The 13,418-nt window shown below is 47.2% G+C and overlaps 6 non-coding genes across 6 annotated transcripts; all 6 read left to right on the forward strand.

Moving 5' to 3' along the window:
* Positions 1 to 4,282: 4,282 nt before the first annotated feature.
* Positions 4,283 to 4,355, forward strand: TRNAE-UUC (transfer RNA glutamic acid (anticodon UUC)). Its single transcript has one exon. It is a non-coding gene; the product is annotated as a tRNA-Glu (tRNA).
* Positions 4,356 to 5,042: 687 nt separating this feature from the next.
* On the forward strand, positions 5,043 to 5,115 carry TRNAK-UUU (transfer RNA lysine (anticodon UUU)). The gene has a single exon. It is a non-coding gene; the product is annotated as a tRNA-Lys (tRNA).
* Positions 5,116 to 7,322: 2,207 nt separating this feature from the next.
* TRNAK-UUU (transfer RNA lysine (anticodon UUU)) lies at positions 7,323 to 7,395 on the forward strand. Its single transcript has one exon. It is a non-coding gene; the product is annotated as a tRNA-Lys (tRNA).
* A 687-nt stretch (positions 7,396 to 8,082) lies between these two features.
* Positions 8,083 to 8,155, forward strand: TRNAK-UUU (transfer RNA lysine (anticodon UUU)). Its single transcript has one exon. It is a non-coding gene; the product is annotated as a tRNA-Lys (tRNA).
* Positions 8,156 to 8,842: 687 nt separating this feature from the next.
* Positions 8,843 to 8,915, forward strand: TRNAK-UUU (transfer RNA lysine (anticodon UUU)). Its single transcript has one exon. It is a non-coding gene; the product is annotated as a tRNA-Lys (tRNA).
* A 2,207-nt stretch (positions 8,916 to 11,122) lies between these two features.
* TRNAK-UUU (transfer RNA lysine (anticodon UUU)) lies at positions 11,123 to 11,195 on the forward strand. The gene has a single exon. It is a non-coding gene; the product is annotated as a tRNA-Lys (tRNA).
* Positions 11,196 to 13,418: the final 2,223 nt, after the last annotated feature.

The following is a 13,418-nucleotide window of genomic DNA, read 5'->3' on the forward strand; positions in this document are numbered from 1 at the left end:
ATAAGTTCCTGGAGTGCGGATGAACCCTTGTATATAGTAGACCAGTGATTCCCCATGCCTTTCCAAAAAGATACCCAATCTTTATCTTCCTTTATGTGGGCTGTCCATAAGGCCTCTACGGGATGCCCTTCTGGACTGTCAGGGTCAATTATACTAAGGATCCCTTTTATATCTTCCTTATCCAAGCTTGTCCCTGCACTGTATTTTGCAAGGAAAGCGCCAGCCTCCCTAGGGCTTTTCTTTGGGCTGGGGCATAATTCCTTTATTTTTGACAGTGTGCCTAAAGGTAGGGGAATATGGACTTCCGTCTCCCCTATATGCATAAGTGGTGCTTTAAAGGTGGCACCTAGACTTTCCTGTTCCATGTCTATTTCTTTTTCACCCTGCTCCCTTTCCTCCTGTGGGGGTTTCTGGCTTATGGCCGGTTTCGTTTGGCTTCTGAGTGTGGTGGATGGCTGTGAAATTATCTTTCCCTTGGCCTCCTCAATCCTTCTTGCCTCTTTCTCTAGTTTCCTTTCGTATGCCTCTAAATCTTCCCTTTTCCTTTGTATCCTTTCTTCCTCTTCCTGCTGTCTCTTATTAAATTCTTTCTGTTTCTCCTCCCATTCCTTTTCCCTGGGGCTTAACTTCCCGACTCCTTCCTCTTCCCCCTCTTTCAGGGTCTTTCCATCCCTTTTTCCCTTGGTTATCGCAGAATATTCTCTCATCTCACCTTCCCTCTTATCCAGCTCTCTTTTGTACTCTTCTAGCTCTTCCTCCCTTCTAGACATTTTCTCCTCTAATTCCTCCTTTCTTTCTCTAAGCTCTTTTAACTTCTCTTCTAATTCCCTTTCCTTTGGTTCCATTTTTCTAATCCTCTCTTCTTCCCTTCTTTGTATACCTTCTGCCCGGACTTCCTCTTCCCTGCTTCTACTTTCGTTTTCCCATCGTGTAACTTGTGCCTGATCAGCTGCCCCATACACTATGGTGGCCAACACTGCTGGGTCCAAAGATGGATACAGCTGAAGACGTGGACCCAATGTTCCATCTTCCTGTTTAACCATCACATAAGGGGGGGGTGGTGGTGCCTCAGGTTGCTGAGATAGGGCGGGTGAGTTTACAGGCTTTACTGTGGGGACTTTAGTTACATACTTTGTTTTATACTTGGCTAAGCATTTATTCCATGTTTTGTAACAATCTTTCATGTACTGGGTGTCTTCCCATTTCCCAGGTGGATAAGAGTGCTTGTGCACCTGACACACCTTGCTCACCTCTTTCCAATCATCCTCTGAACAGGGACCTAGTGGTCCTGGGTCATGTATTCCTAGCTGTTGGCACCGTTCTCTGACCTGTGTCCAAAAAGGTTCTACCTGTGGCCCCGGTAGTGTGTTTTTAACATACTCATAGGGGGATGGGTTGGCCGTGGTCTGGGTTGCTGCAGAATTCCCCATCTAATAACCTTGGTAGGGTGTGTCTAGTACAGGGACAGAGATGAAAGCAACCTGTTTGTGCTATAATCTGTTCCCTGACTTGGGAATAAGTCCCCTCGTCTGTTATTGCTGTGGGGCTGATATAGCTATGAAGGTTAACCCTCAGTACTCGGTATAGGAAACCCCTCCTCGTGGTAGGATATACTCCCCTTGCACCAAGTCGGTATGAGAACCCAGTTGGTCTAGTGGTAAGCAGGATCCACGTCCTGTCAACACTAAGGAACAGTAAACCAAAGGTGCAATGTGGGCAGGCGGGCGCTATCTCACTACAATTGGGTTCCTGATATATGTTGTTCATTTAGTGCATATATGTGTAATGCCTTAATAAAACCTTTCAAATCAATACAGTACTTTACATTCAGTTGTCATACATATATATACCATACACTTATCTCTAATTCTCTATACACCCTAAATACTTACGGTGGTACCTAAAAGAAAAACAAGCAAAATCTTATATATATATATATATACAATGGCCAAATAAAGTTACATTATATCAACATGTTATTATAAGTGCACTTTCCAATATTTCCCCCAAAAAGATTGGGCGTCCACTCAGCCACTCCTTATACTACGGGCGTATCCTATACTTCCCGAGTTTTAAACACACATATATATACCTCTACTCAATACAGTCAGACCAGCCTAGTCAGACTACTCAAAAAAACCAAAATACCTGCGAGCCCCTCTAACCTTCCAAGGGGCCAGCCTAGCCCGTTGCGAAGGCACAGTTATGTAAGTGGGTGGATATACAAGGTTATTTGAACAGGGCAAGCACCAACACCAGTTACCAAAAATAGGTAAAAAGGAGCAGAATGTGTCTTACCTGTTCAAACAAACGCCACACCCCACTCCTGGTACCAAAACTGTTAGGTTGCCCGTCTTCTCCTTGTGGCCTAGGCTCTTGGAGATGGCTCAGTGGAGGTCCTCGCCGGCGGTTAACCAATGACACATACAAACACAATAGGTATGCTGAAATGGTTACAACTCTTTAATACTGGATTCGCTGTTTTATACTGTCTTTACAAGACTCTGCCCCAATTTGGGGGCCAATCAAAATGATACACATAAATGTTCATTAGCATATTATTCGTTAATGTCTTGTGACCTTAATCTTAACCTCTGTATTTCAAGCTATTACAGTTCAATGATTCCTTACTTTCTGTTAACGTCTGCTGACCATGATGTGCCCAGCCACAACTTCCTAAAAACCAATTCTAGCCTTTTCATACCCAGTAACAGTGTACAGAGATGAAAACCACAAACAGATGCTTCCTAAGATGAAGACATTTAACAGAAATAGATAGACATGGCAATGAGATAATTCAGTTATTAAGCAATACTGTCATGAGATAGATTCACTAAAATGTATCAAGAAAGTCTCTTTAAATCACTAAGCAGATAAGCAATCCTGAACTTATATCTTCAGGGTGAAATCAATAATCAAAATCAACAATCAATAATGCAATGTATTATGGAATCTCCTTACACTGCACCAGAAATAAAGGTGGCTGAAGGTGATTGTTTGACCAACTGTTTCCTGCCATAGACCCTTGTCTGTGGTAGCTTACCTGGGCTCCCGTAAACAATCTGCGACTGGCACACGCTGCTTGATCTTCTCTTGCCTATAATCCAGAGTGGATTCTACCTTATTTTTTGGCCTGCGTTTCCTCTGCTGGACCTGGCATCATGAGGCTAAAGGGGAACTTCATTTGTAACCCAGTCACTGATTAAGAATACTGGAAGTGTCTTGGTCCAGGGCTTAAGGAAGCCGTTCTGGCAGTGTCTTTTTGCAAGGCCCTTGTTTCCGGTGAAAGAGCATTGGCCTGTAGGTAAAAGTAAGCCAGAAACTGGACTGGACCCTATCTGCATGCTTACAGGTTAGATTCTCCCTTTTATCTTCAACCTGTCCTAGAAAATTAAACGGGAGAGGACGATTGGCCAGCCTGGGCAAGCCAAATACTTGTGCTTTCAGGCTGAATGCTCTTTTTCCACCATAGATGTCAAGATTCAAACAGCTTTGGACTCTTCTGGTGGTGGATTTTTCAGAGCCCGGATAGCTCAGTCGGTAGAGCATCAGACTTTTAATCTGAGGGTCCAGGGTTCAAGTCCCTGTTTGGGCGCTTTGAGGTCCTTGAGCTTCTGATTGGGCAGTCTTTATGCACATCTGCCAGGAATGCTCACTGGACCAGCGAGATGAAATGTCCTAGGGGACGGGAAGCCAACCTCCCCCCTCGAGGCTCTTGGAATCTGCACCAGAAATAAAGGTGGCTGAAGATGATTGTTTGACCAACTGTTTCCTGCCATAGACCCTTGTCTGTGGTAGCTTACCTGGGCTCCCGTAAACAATCTGCGACTGGCACACGCTGCTTGATCTTCTCTTGCCTATAATCCAGAGTGGATTCTACCTTATTTTTTGGCCTGCGTTTCCTCTGCTGGACCTGGCATCATGAGGCTAAAGGGGAACTTCATTTGTAACCCAGTCACTGATTAAGAATACTGGAAGTGTCTTGGTCCAGGGCTTAAGGAAGCCGTTCTGGCAGTGTCTTTTTGCAAGGCCCTTGTTTCCGGTGAAAGAGCATTGGCCTGTAGGTAAAAGTAAGCCAGAAACTGGACTGGACCCTATCTGCATGCTTACAGGTTAGATTCTCCCTTTTATCTTCAACCTGTCCTAGAAAATTAAACGGGAGAGGACGATTGGCCAGCCTGGGCAAGCCAAATACTTGTGCTTTCAGGCTGTATGCTCTTTTTCCACCATAGATGTCAAGATTCAAACAGCTTTGGACTCTTCTGTTGATGGATTTTTCAGAGCCCGGATAGCTCAGTCGGTAGAGCATCAGACTTTCAATCTGAGGGTCCAGGGTTCAAGTCCCTGTTTGGGCGCTTTGAGGTCCTTGAGCTTCTGATTGGGCAGTCTTTATGCACATCTGCCAGGAATGCTCACTGGACCAGAGAGATGAAATGTCCTAGGGGACGGGAAGCCAACCTCCCCCCTCGAGGCTCTTGGAATCTGCACCAGAAATAAAGGTGGCTGAAGGTGATTGTTTGACCAACTGTTTCCTGCCATAGACCCTTGTCTGTGGTAGCTTACCTGGGCTCCCGTAAACAATCTGCGACTGGCACACGCTGCTTGATCTTCTCTTGCCTATAATCCAGAGTGGTTTCTACCTTATTTTTTGGCCTGCGTTTCCTCTGCTGGACCTGGCATCATGAGGCTAAAGGGGAACTTCATTTGTAACCCAGTCACTGATTAAGAATACTGGAAGTGTCTTGGTCCAGGGCTTAAGGAAGCCGTTCGGGCAGTGTCTTTTTGCAAGGCCCTTGTTTCCGGTGAAAGAGCATTGGCCTGTAGGTAAAAGTAAGCCAGAAACTGGACTGGACCCTATCTGCATGCTTACAGGTTAGATTCTCCCTTTTATCTTCAACCTGTCCTAGAAAATTAAACGGGAGAGGACGATTGGCCAGCCTGGGCAAGCCAAATACTTGTGCTTTCAGGCTGAATGCTCTTTTTCCACCATAGATGTCAAGATTCAAACAGCTTTGGACTCTTCTGGTGGTGGATTTTTTAGAGCCCGGATAGCTCAGTCGGTAGAGCATCAGACTTTTAATCTGAGGGTCCAGGGTTCAAGTCCCTGTTCGGGCGCTTTGAGGTCCTTGAGCTTCTGATTGGGCAGTCTTTATGCACATCTGCCAGGAATGCTCACTGGACCAGCGAGATGAAATGTCCTAGGGGACGGGAAGCCAAACTCCCCCCTCGAGGCTCTTGGAATCTGCACCAGAAATAAAGGTGGCTGAAGGTGATTGTTTGACCAACTGTTTCCTGCCATAGACCCTTGTCTGTGGTAGCTTACCTGGGCTCCCGTAAACAATCTGCGACTGGCACACGCTGCTTGATCTTCTCTTGCCTATAATCCAGAGTGGATTCTACCTTATTTTTTGGCCTGCGTTTCCTCTGCTGGACCTGGCATCATGAGGCTAAAGGGGAACTTCATTTGTAACCCAGTCACTGATTAAGAATACTGGAAGTATCTTGGTCCAGGGCTTAAGGAAGCCGTTCGGGCAGTGTCTTTTTGCAAGGCCCTTGTTTCCGGTGAAAGAGCATTGGCCTGTAGGTAAAAGTAAGCCAGAAACTGGACTGGACCCTATCTGCATGCTTACAGGTTAGATTCTCCCTTTTATCTTCAACCTGTCCTAGAAAATTAAACGGGAGAGGACGATTGGCCAGCCTGGGCAAGCCAAATACTTGTGCTTTCAGGCTGAATGCTCTTTTTCCACCATAGATGTCAAGATTCAAACAGCTTTGGACTCTTCTGGTGGTGGATTTTTCAGAGCCTGGATAGCTCAGTCGGTAGAGCGTCAGACTTTTAATCTGAGTGTCCAGGGTTCAAGTCCCTGTTCGGGTGCTTTGAGGTCCTTGAGCTTCTGATTGGGCAGTCTTTATGCACATCTGCCAGGAACGCTCACTGGACCAGAGAGATGAAATGTCCTAGGGGACGGGAAGCCAACCTCCCCCCTCGAGGCTCTTGGAATCTGCACCAGAAATAAAGGTGGCTGAAGGTGATTGTTTGACCAACTGTTTCCTGCCATAGACCCTTGTCTGTGGTAGCTTACCTGGGCTCCCGTAAACAATCTGCGACTGGCACACGCTCCTTGATCTTCTCTTGCCTATAATCCAGAGTGGATTCTACCTTATTTTTTGGCCTGCGTTTCCTCTGCTGGACCTGGCATCATGAGGCTAAAGGGGAACTTCATTTGTAACCCAGTCACTGATTAAGAATACTGGAAGTGTCTTGGTCCAGGACTTAAGGAAGCCGTTCGGGCAGTGTCTTTTTGCAAGGCCCTTGTTTCCGGTGAAAGAGCATTGGCCTGTAGGTAAAAGTAAGCCAGAAACTGGACTGGACCCTATCTGCATGCTTACAGGTTAGATTCTCCCTTTTATCTTCAACCTGTCCTAGAAAATTAAACGGGAGAGGACGATTGGCCAGCCTGGGCAAGCCAAATACTTGTGCTTTCAGGCTGAATGCTCTTTTTCCACCATAAATGTCAAGATTCAAACAGCTTTGGACTCTTCTGGTGGTTGATTTTTCAGAGCCTGGATAGCTCAGTCGGTAGAGCGTCAGACTTTTAATCTGAGTGTCCAGGGTTCAAGTCCCTGTTCGGGTGCTTTGAGGTCCTTGAGCTTCTGATTGGGCAGTCTTTATGCACATCTGCCAGGAACGCTCACTGGACCAGAGAGATGAAATGTCCTAGGGGACGGGAAGCCAACCTCCCCCCTCGAGGCTCTTGGAATCTGCACCAGAAATAAAGGTGGCTGAAGGTGATTGTTTGACCAACTGTTTCCTGCCATAGAACCTTGTCTGTGGTAGCTTACCTGGGCTCCCGTAAACAATCTGCGACTGGCACACGCTGCTTGATCTTCTCTTGCCTATAATCCAGAGTGGATTCTACCTTATTTTTTGGCCTGCGTTTCCTCTGCTGGACCTGGCATCATGAGGCTAAAGGGGAACTTCATTTGTAACCCAGTCACTGATTAAGAATACTGGAAGTGTCTTGGTCCAGGACTTAAGGAAGCCGTTCGGGCAGTGTCTTTTTGCAAGGCCCTTGTTTCCGGTGAAAGAGCATTGGCCTGTAGGTAAAAGTAATCCAGAAACTGGACTGGACCCTATCTGCATGCTTACAGGTTAGATTCTCCCTTTTATCTTCAACCTGTCCTAGAAAATTAAACGGGAGAGGACGATTGGCCAGCCTGGGCAAGCCAAATACTTGTGCTTTCAGGCTGAATGCTCTTTTTCCACCATAGATGTCAAGATTCAAACAGCTTTGGACTCTTCTGGTGGTGGATTTTTCAGAGCCCGGATAGCTCAGTCGGTAGAGCATCAGACTTTTAATCTGAGGGTCCAGGGTTCAAGTCCCTGTTCGGGCACTTTGAGGTCCTTGAGCTTCTGATTGGGCAGTCTTTATGCACATCTGCCAGGAACGCTCACTGGACCAGAGAGATGAAATGTCCTAGGGGACGGGAAGCCAACCTCCCCCCTCGAGGCTCTTGGAATCTGCACCAGAAATAAAGGTGGCTGAAGGTGATTGTTTGACCAACTGTTTCCTGCCATAGAACCTTGTCTGTGGTAGCTTACCTGGGCTCCCGTAAACAATCTGCGACTGGCACACGCTGCTTGATCTTCTCTTGCCTATAATCCAGAGTGGATTCTACCTTATTTTTTGGCCTGCTTTTCCTCTGCTGGACCTGGCATCATGAGGCTAAAGGGGAACTTCATTTGTAACCCAGTCACTGATTAAGAATACTGGAAGTGTCTTGGTCCAGGACTTAAGGAAGCCGTTCGGGCAGTATCTTTTTGCAAGGCCCTTGTTTCCGGTGAAAGAGCATTGGCCTGTAGGTAAAAGTAAGCCAGAAACTGGACTGGACCCTATCTGCATGCTTACAGGTTAGATTCTCCCTTTTATCTTCAACCTGTCCTAGAAAATTAAACGAGAGAGGACGATTGGCCAGCCTGGGCAAGCCAAATACTTGTGCTTTCAGGCTGAATGCTCTTTTTCCACCATAAATGTCAAGATTCAAACAGCTTTGGACTCTTCTGGTGGTGGATTTTTCAGAGCCCGGATAGCTCAGTCGGTAGAGCATCAGACTTTTAATCTGAGGGTCCAGGGTTCAAGTCCCTGTTCGGGCGCTTTGAGGTCCTTGAGCTTCTGATTGGGCAGTCTTTATGCACATCTGCCAGGAATGCTCACTGGACCAGAGAGATGAAATGTCCTAGGGGACGGGAAGCCAACCTCCCCCCTCGAGGCTCTTGGAATCTGCACCAGAAATAAAGGTGGCTGAAGGTGATTGTTTGACCAACTGTTTCCTGCCATAGACCCTTGTCTGTGGTAGCTTACCTGGGCTCCCGTAAACAATCTGCAACTGGCACACGCTGCTTGATCTTCTCTTGCCTATAATCCAGAGTGGATTCTACCTTATTTTTTTGCCTGCGTTTCCTCTGCTGGACCTGGCATCATGAGGCTAAAGGGGAACTTCATTTGTAACCCAGTCACTGATTAAGAATACTGGAAGTGTCTTGGTCCAGGGCTTAAGGAAGCCGTTCGGGCAGTGTCTTTTTGCAAGGCCCTTGTTTCCGGTGAAAGAGCATTGGCCTGTAGGTAAAAGTAAGCCAGAAACTGGACTGGACCCTATCTGCATGCTTACAGGTTAGATTCTCCCTTTTATCTTCAACCTGTCCTAGAAAATTAAACGGGAGAGGACGATTGGCCAGCCTGGGCAAGCCAAATACTTGTGCTTTCAGGCTGAATGCTCTTTTTCCACCATAGATGTCAAGATTCAAACAGCTTTGGACTCTTCTGGTGGTGGATTTTTCAGAGCCCGGATAGCTCAGTCGGTAGAGCATCAGACTTTTAATCTGAGGGTCCAGGGTTCAAGTCCCTGTTCGGGCGCTTTGAGGTCCTTGAGCTTCTGATTGGGCAGTCTTTATGCACATCTGCCAGGAACGCTCACTGGACCAGAGAGATGAAATGTCCTAGGGGACGGGAAGCCAACCTCCCCCATCGAGGCTCTTGGAATCTGCACCAGAAATAAAGGTGGCTGAAGGTGATTGTTTGACCAACTGTTTCCTGCCATAGAACCTTGTCTGTGGTAGCTTACCTGGGCTCCCGTAAACAATCTGCGACTGGCACACGCTGCTTGATCTTCTCTTGCCTATAATCCAGAGTGGATTCTACCTTATTTTTTGGCCTGCGTTTCCTCTGCTGGACCTGGCATCATGAGGCTAAAGGGGAACTTCATTTGTAACCCAGTCACTGATTAAGAATACTGGAAGTGTCTTGGTCCAGGACTTAAGGAAGCCGTTCGGGCAGTGTCTTTTTGCAAGGCCCTTGTTTCCGGTGAAAGAGCATTGGCCTGTAGGTAAAAGTAAGCCAGAAACTGGACTGGACCCTATCTGCATGCTTACAGGTTAGATTCTCCCTTTTATCTTCAACCTGTCCTAGAAAATTAAACGGGAGAGGACGATTGGCCAGCCTGGGCAAGCCAAATACTTGTGCTTTCAGGCTGAATGCTCTTTTTCCACCATAAATGTCAAGATTCAAACAGCTTTGGACTCTTCTGGTGGTGGATTTTTCAGAGCCCGGATAGCTCAGTCGGTAGAGCATGAGACTTTTAATCTGAGGGTCCAGGGTTCAAGTCCCTGTTCGGGCGCTTTGAGGTCCTTGAGCTTCTGATTGGGCAGTCTTTATGCACATCTGCCAGGAACGCTCACTGGACCAGAGAGATGAAATGTCCTAGGGGACGGGAAGCCAACCTCCCCCCTCGAGGCTCTTGGAATCTGCACCAGAAATAAAGGTGGCTGAAGGTGATTGTTTGACCAACTGTTTCCTGCCATAGAACCTTGTCTGTGGTAGCTTACCTGGGCTCCCGTAAACAATCTGCGACTGGCACACGCTGCTTGATCTTCTCTTGCCTATAATCCAGAGTGGATTCTACCTTATTTTTTGGCCTGCGTTTCCTCTGCTGGACCTGGCATCATGAGGCTAAAGGGGAACTTCATTTGTAACCCAGTCACTGATTAAGAATACTGGAAGTGTCTTGGTCCAGGACTTAAGGAAGCCGTTCGGGCAGTGTCTTTTTGCAAGGCCCTTGTTTCCGGTGAAAGAGCATTGGCCTGTAGGTAAAAGTAATCCAGAAACTGGACTGGACCCTATCTGCATGCTTACAGGTTAGATTCTCCCTTTTATCTTCAACCTGTCCTAGAAAATTAAACGGGAGAGGACGATTGGCCAGCCTGGGCAAGCCAAATACTTGTGCTTTCAGGCTGAATGCTCTTTTTCCACCATAGATGTCAAGATTCAAACAGCTTTGGACTCTTCTGGTGGTGGATTTTTCAGAGCCCGGATAGCTCAGTCGGTAGAGCATGAGACTTTTAATCTGAGGGTCCAGGGTTCAAGTCCCTGTTCGGGCACTTTGAGGTCCTTGAGCTTCTGATTGGGCAGTCTTTATGCACATCTGCCAGGAACGCTCACTGGACCAGAGAGATGAAATGTCCTAGGGGACGGGAAGCCAACCTCCCCCCTCGAGGCTCTTGGAATCTGCACCAGAAATAAAGGTGGCTGAAGGTGATTGTTTGACCAACTGTTTCCTGCCATAGAACCTTGTCTGTGGTAGCTTACCTGGGCTCCCGTAAACAATCTGCGACTGGCACACGCTGCTTGATCTTCTCTTGCCTATAATCCAGAGTGGATTCTACCTTATTTTTTGGCCTGCGTTTCCTCTGCTGGACCTGGCATCATGAGGCTAAAGGGGAACTTCATTTGTAACCCAGTCACTGATTAAGAATACTGGAAGTGTCTTGGTCCAGGACTTAAGGAAGCCGTTCGGGCAGTGTCTTTTTGCAAGGCCCTTGTTTCCGGTGAAAGAGCATTGGCCTGTAGGTAAAAGTAATCCAGAAACTGGACTGGACCCTATCTGCATGCTTACAGGTTAGATTCTCCCTTTTATCTTCAACCTGTCCTAGAAAATTAAACGGGAGAGGACGATTGGCCAGCCTGGGCAAGCCAAATACTTGTGCTTTCAGGCTGAATGCTCTTTTTCCACCATAGATGTCAAGATTCAAACAGCTTTGGACTCTTCTGGTGGTGGATTTTTCAGAGCCCGGATAGCTCAGTCGGTAGAGCATCAGACTTTTAATCTGAGGGTCCAGGGTTCAAGTCCCTGTTCGGGCACTTTGAGGTCCTTGAGCTTCTGATTGGGCAGTCTTTATGCACATCTGCCAGGAACGCTCACTGGACCAGAGAGATGAAATGTCCTAGGGGACGGGAAGCCAACCTCCCCCCTCGAGGCTCTTGGAATCTGCACCAGAAATAAAGGTGGCTGAAGGTGATTGTTTGACCAACTGTTTCCTGCCATAGACCCTTGTCTGTGGTAGCTTACCTGGGCTCCCGTAAACAATCTGCGACTGGCACACGCTCCTTGATCTTCTCTTGCCTATAATCCAGAGTGGATTCTACCTTATTTTTTGGCCTGCGTTTCCTCTGCTGGACCTGGCATCATGAGGCTAAAGGGGAACTTCATTTGTAACCCAGTCACTGATTAAGAATACTGGAAGTGTCTTGGTCCAGGACTTAAGGAAGCCGTTCGGGCAGTGTCTTTTTGCAAGGCCCTTGTTTCCGGTGAAAGAGCATTGGCCTGTAGGTAAAAGTAAGCCAGAAACTGGACTGGACCCTATCTGCATGCTTACAGGTTAGATTCTCCCTTTTATCTTCAACCTGTCCTAGAAAATTAAACGGGAGAGGACGATTGGCCAGCCTGGGCAAGCCAAATACTTGTGCTTTCAGGCTGAATGCTCTTTTTCCACCATAAATGTCAAGATTCAAACAGCTTTGGACTCTTCTGGTGGTGGCTTTTTCAGAGCCCGGATAGCTCAGTCGGTAGAGCATCAGACTTTTAATCTGAGGGTCCAGGGTTCAAGTCCCTGTTTGGGCGCTTTGAGGTCCTTGAGCTTCTGATTGGGTAGTCTTTATGCACATCTGCCAGGAACGCTCACTGGACCAGAGAGATGAAATGTCCTAGGGGACGGGAAGCCAACCTCCCCCCTCGAGGCTCTTGGAATCTGCACCAGAAATAAAGGTGGCTGAAGGTGATTGTTTGACCAACTGTTTCCTGCCATAGAACCTTGTCTGTGGTAGCTTACCTGGGCTCCCGTAAACAATCTGCGACTGGCACACGCTGCTTGATCTTCTCTTGCCTATAATCCAGAGTGGATTCTACCTTATTTTTTGGCCTGCGTTTCCTCTGCTGGACCTGGCATCATGAGGCTAAAGGGGAACTTCATTTGTAACCCAGTCACTGATTAAGAATACTGGAAGTGTCTTGGTCCAGGACTTAAGGAAGCCGTTCGGGCAGTGTCTTTTTGCAAGGCCCTTGTTTCCGGTGAAAGAGCATTGGCCTGTAGGTAAAAGTAAGCCAGAAACTGGACTGGACCCTATCTGCATGCTTACAGGTTAGATTCTCCCTTTTATCTTCAACCTGTCCTAGAAAATGAAACGGGAAAGGACAATTGGCCAGCCTGGGCAAGCCAAATACTTGTGCTTTCAGGCTGAATGCTCTTTTTCCACCATAGATGTCAAGATTCAAACAGCTTTGGACTCTTCTGGTGGTGGATTTTTCAGAGCCCGGATAGCTCAGTCGATAGAGCATCAGACTTTTAATCTGAGGGTCCAGGGTTCATGTCCCTGTTCGGGCGCTTTGAGGTCCTTGAGCTTCTGATTGGGCAGTCTTTATGCACATCTGCCAGGAATGCTCACTGGACCAGAGAGATGAAATGTCCTAGGGGACGGGAAGCCAACCTCCCCCCTCGAGGCTCTTGGAATCTGCACCAGAAATAAAGGTGGCTGAAGGTGATTGTTTGACCAACTGTTTCCTGCCATAGAACTTTGTCTGTGGTAGCTTACCTGGGCTCCCGTAAACAATCTGCGACTGGCACACGCTGCTTGATCTTCTCTTGCCTATAATCCAGAGTGGATTCTACCTTATTTTTTGGCCTGCGTTTCCTCTGCTGGACCTGGCATCATGAGGCTAAAGGGGAACTTCATTTGTAACCCAGTCACTGATTAAGAATACTGGAAGTGTCTTGGTCCAGGACTTAAGGAAGCCGTTCGGGCAGTATCTTTTTGCAAGGCCCTTGTTTCCGGTGAAAGAGCATTGGCCTGTAGGTAAAAGTAAGCCAGAAACTGGACTGGACCCTATCTGCATGCTTACAGGTTAGATTCTCCCTTTTATCTTCAACCTGTCCTAGAAAATTAAACGGGAGATGACGATTGGCCAGCCTGGGCAAGCCAAATACTTGTGCTTTCAGGCTGAATGCTCTTTTTCCACCATAAATGTCAAGATTCAAACAGCTTTGGACTCTTCTGGTGGTGGATTTTTCAGAGCCCGGATAGCTCAGT

This window comes from Lithobates pipiens, unplaced genomic scaffold (genome assembly GCF_037356315.1).
Source record: "Lithobates pipiens isolate NorthernLeopardFrog02 unplaced genomic scaffold, aLitPip1_a1.2 Scaffold_8, whole genome shotgun sequence".
Lineage (NCBI taxonomy): Eukaryota > Metazoa > Chordata > Amphibia > Anura > Ranidae > Lithobates > Lithobates pipiens.